Genomic DNA, 5169 nt, shown 5'->3' on the forward strand with positions numbered 1-5169 from the left:
AGGGTTTCTGCCTCTACCACCCTTTCAGGCAGTGAGTTCCAGACCCCCACCACCCTCTGGGTGAAGAGATTTCCCCTCAAATCCCCTCTAAACCTCCCCCCAATTACTTTCAATCTCTGCCCCCTGGTTATTGACCCGCTGCCAAAGGAAACAGGTCCTTCCTATCCACTCTATCCAGGCCCCTCATCATTATATACACCTCAATCAGGTCTCCCCTCAGCCTCCTCTGTTCCAAAGAAAACAACCCCAGCCGATCCAATCTTTCCTCATCGCTACAATTACTCATAGCAGTACTGAGGGAGCTCCGCACTGTCGGAGGGGCAGTACTGAGGGAGCACCGCACTGTCGGAGGGGCAGTACTGAGGGAGCGCCGCACTGTCGGAGGGGCAGTACTGAGGGAGCGCCGCACTGTCAGAGGGGCAGTACTGAGGGAGCACCGCACTGTCGGAGGGGCAGTACTGAGGGAGCGCCGCACTGTCGGAGGGGCAGTACTGAGGGAGCGCCGCACTGTCGGAGGGGCAGTACTGAGGGAGCACCGCACTGTCGGAGGGGCAGTACTGAGGGAGCACCGCACTGTCAGAGGGGCAGTGCTGAGGGAGCGCCGCACTGTCGGAGGGGCAGTACTGAGGGAGCTCCGCACTGTCGGAGGGGCGGCACTGAGGGAGCTCCGCACTGTCGGAGGGGCGGTACTGAGGGAGGGCTGCACTGTCGGAGGGGCAGTACTGAGGGAGCTCCGCACTGTCGGAGGGGCGGCACTGAGGGAACTCCGCACTGTCGGAGGGGCGGTACTGAGGGAGGGCTGCACTGTCGGAGGGGCGGTACTGAGGGAGGGCAGCACTGTCGGAGGGGCAGTACTGAGGGAGCGCCGCACTGTCGGAGGGGCAGTACTGAGGGAGCTCCGCACTGTCGGAGGGGCGGCACTGAGGGAGCTCCGCACTGTCGGAGGGGCAGTACTGAGGGAGCATCGCACTGTCGGAGGGGCTGCACTGTCGGAGGGGCAGTACTGAGGGAGCGCCGCACTGTCGGAGGTGCCGTCTTTCGGATGAGATGTTAAACCGAGGCCGCGTCTGCCCTCTCAGGTGAACCTAAAAGGTCCCAAAGCCACTATTTCGAGGAAGAGCAGGGGAGTTTTCCCCGGTGTCCTGAGGCCAATATTTATCCCTCAATCAACATCACTAAAACAGATTATCCGGATCATTATCCTATTGCTGTGTGTGGGATCTTGCTGTGCGCAAATTGGCTGCCGCGTTTCCCACATTACAACAGTGACTACACTTCAAAAGTACTTCATTGGCTGTAAAGCACTGTGGGTCCTCTGGTGGTCGTGAAAGGCGCTATATAAATGCAAGTCTCTTTTATAACTCTGTTTCTCTCTCTCCACACCTGCTACCTGACCCACTCAGTGTTCTCTCTGTCTGTATTGCAGTTTCCCCGCAGTATTTCGCCTTTTGTCTTCACAGCTACTACTGGGAAAAAAGAATTTCTTCCAGATTGGCCATCACCTAACTTTCATGTAATCCCAGGATCAAATTTCATTTTTACTCCTGTTTAACTTTCTCGAACTCTTCTTCTGCTGAGTCGAGGAAGACTTGCTTCCACACTAATGTGAGTCCTCAGGTGGCTGAACAGTCCAATACGAGAGCCACAGTCCCTGTCACAGGTGGGACAGACAGTGTTTGAGGGAAGGGGAGGGTGGGACTGGTTTGCCGCACGCTCCTTCCGCTGCCTGCGCTTGGTTTCTGCACGCTCTCGGCGACGAGACTCGAGGTGCTCAGCGCCCTCCCGGATGCACTTCCTCCACTTAGGGCAGACTGGTCTTTGGCCAGGGACTCCCAGGTGTCGGTGGGAATGTTGCACTTTATCAGGGAGGCTTTGAGGGTGTCCCTTGTAACGTTTCCTCTGCCCACCTTTGGCTCGTTTGCTGTGAAGGAGTTCCGAGTAGAGCGCTTGCTTTGGGAGTCTCGTGTCGGGCATGTGGACAATGTGGCCCTGCCCAGCGGAGCTGATCGAGTGTGGTCAGTGCTTCGATGCTGAGGATGTTGGCCTGGTCGAGGACGCTAATGTTGGTGTGTCTGTCCTCCCAGGGGATTTGCAGGATCTTGCGAACTAATAGAACTAATCTCACTTCAGATCCCAGTCCTTTGCAATTAACAAATGGTTTAAAAAAGATATTTTTTTTTGTGGTGGGGGTGGGGGAAGTGGGGGGGAACGGGGCGGTAATTTTCAATCTCTGATCCAAGATATGTTTGTGTTTTGGTCGTTAATGAACAATATTGGGCTGGGTTTTCGGCCTTGCTGATTTTGGGGCGGTGAAGCTTGCGCCCGGGAACGGTTTGTGCCTCATTCAGCAAAATTGGGCCCCCAGTGTGGGGCGGAACGCTAAGGGAGGCGTTGTACACCTGTCTCGGGGCGCCAGCGTGGGAAACTCCCGAGCTGAACCGCCAGGGGGGGCAGAGACCTGATAAACCCCCCAAAAACATTCCCAAAACACACTGCCCCCACCACAACACAAACCCTTACCTTATAAGAACATCAGAAATTGGAGCAGGAGTCGGCCATTCGGCCCCTCGAGCCTGCTCCGCCATCCAATAAGATCACGGCTGATCTGATCTTGGCCTCAGCTCCACTTCCCCGCCCGCTCCCCATAACCCTCGGCTCCCTTATCGCTCCTATCTCCGCCTTAAATATATTCAATGACCCAGCCTCCACAGCTCTCTGGGGCAGAGATTCACGACCCTCTGAGAGAAGAAATTCCTCCTCACCTCCGTCTGAAACGATGCCCCCTAGTTCTCGATTCCCCCACGAGGGGAAACATCCTCTCTGCATCCACCTTGTCCAGCCCTCTCAGAATCTTATTTTTTTTATTTATTTTTTTTTAATTCGTAGCCAATCGTTCCAATTCTTTGTCAAATCACAAACGCCAGAGGTCACCTTGCACATGCCAAGGATCACTCTGCGCCAATGCTCTTAGCCAAAAGGCCTAGAGCCACTGCACCGTTCCTGGAAGTACTGCAATACCAGGTTCGTGCCATGGAGGTGGATGGGTCAAGCCACCCCACACACCTCCTGTTTCCAAAAAAGCAAGCATATACCTTCCTGACCAGGGAGAAACCACCCGGAGGTCATGGTGGCTGGTCAGGTTAGTTATGCAGATCTTAGCCAAAAGGCCGAGAACTTATATGTTTCGATATCACCTCTTATTCTTCTAAACGCCAATGAGTACAGGCCCAACCTAATACCAGAGGACGGCACTAATTCCCCCTCTGTGCAGTCGGTATGGTTCAGACTGCCCGATATCCCGGGCGGGCACTGTGGGATGTGGCTCACCGGGGTAGCTCTCCCGGGCGGTACTGCTCCGCCCCCCCCCCCCAGCGAGACCCGACCCCGGAAACCTCCCCCGCGGGGCGCTGGAGGGCGACTGCCCGCCCGCCCGCGACACCTCATTGCTGCTGCTCCAGTTCCAAAACTTCTTCACTCAGAGAGTTGTGAACCTGCGGAATTCTCTTCCCGCAGAGAGTTGTTGAGGCCAGTTCGTTAGATATATTCAGGAGGGAGTTAGATATGGCTCTTACGGCTAAAGGGATCAAGGGATATGGAGAGAAAGCAGGAAAGGGGAACTGTGGGAATGATCAGCCATGATCTTATTGAATGGCGGTGCAGGCTCGCAGGGCCGAATGGCCGACTCCTGCACCTACTTTCTATGTTTCTAAAAACAGCAGTGAGAAGTTGAAAATCGACCCCCAATGGATTTAATCGCGAGCAACCCTGACCGAGAGGGAGAGGTTTTCGTTTTTTTTTAAACTAAAGATGAAAAGTTCCCTCCACACAATCGGACATCATTTCATTCTCAAAGTTTCGTAATGTTCGAACAAACGCCACCAATTTGCTGCAAGATTTTGCTGTTTTTTATTGATGATTTGGGACAATTATTCTCTCTATAAATGGCGGAGATGTATTCGCACACACACACACACCCTCACACACACAAACACACACACCCTCACACACACACACATGCACCCTCACACACACACACACACACACACACGCACCCTCACACACACACGCACCCTCACACACACACACACACGCACCCTCACACACACAAACACACACACCCTCACACACACACACATGCACCCTCACACACACACACACACACACACACACGCACCCTCACACACACACGCACACACACGAACCCTCACACACACACACACACACACACACACAGGCACGCACCCTCACACACACACGCACCCTCACACACACACACACACACACACACACGCACCCACGCACCCTCACACACACACACCCTCACACACACACACCCTCACACACACACACCCTCACACACACACACACACGCACCCTCACACACACACACACACGCACCCTCACACACACACACACCCTCACACACACACACACACACGCACCCTCACACACACACACACACACACGCACCCTCACACACACACACACACGCACCCACACACACACACACACACACACACGCACCCACACACACACACGCACCCTCACACACACACGCACCCTCACACACACACGCACCTCACACACACACACACACACACACACACACACGCACCCTCACACACACACACACGCACCCTCACACACACACACACACACACACACACACACGCACCCTCACACACACACACGCACCCTCACACACACACACACACGCACCCTCACACACACACACCCTCACTCACACACCCTCACACACACACGCACCCTCACACACACACACGCACCCTCACACACACACACACGCACCCTCACACACACACGCACCCACACACACACGCACCCTCACACACACACACACACACGCACCCTCACACACACACACACACGCACCCTCACACACACACACACACGCACCCTCACACACACACACACCCTCACACACACACACACGCACACACCCCCTCACACACACACACGCACACGCTGCTGAGACCTTGAACCCCGGGAAAGGGCCTACGGAGGGTTTTGGTGACCAAGCTCAGACCTGAGCCCCAACAGGTCTCGTCTGCCCGCCCATCGCCTGACCGCCTTGTCCGCCCATTTAGGGAGGGATCGTTGTTTAATCTCCCCTGTGTTTTCGTTTGGGCGATTTTTTTTTGCAGATAA

General features: G+C 55.1%; 1 non-coding gene across 1 annotated transcript; it reads right to left on the reverse strand.

The window, feature by feature from the left end:
• Positions 1 to 2984: 2984 nt before the first annotated feature.
• Positions 2985 to 3179, reverse strand: LOC139233223 (U2 spliceosomal RNA). Its single transcript, XR_011588161.1, has one exon. It is a non-coding gene; the product is annotated as a U2 spliceosomal RNA (small nuclear RNA).
• Positions 3180 to 5169: the final 1990 nt, after the last annotated feature.

Source organism: Pristiophorus japonicus, chromosome 20 (assembly GCF_044704955.1).
Source record: "Pristiophorus japonicus isolate sPriJap1 chromosome 20, sPriJap1.hap1, whole genome shotgun sequence".
Classification (NCBI taxonomy): Eukaryota; Metazoa; Chordata; class Chondrichthyes; family Pristiophoridae; genus Pristiophorus; species Pristiophorus japonicus.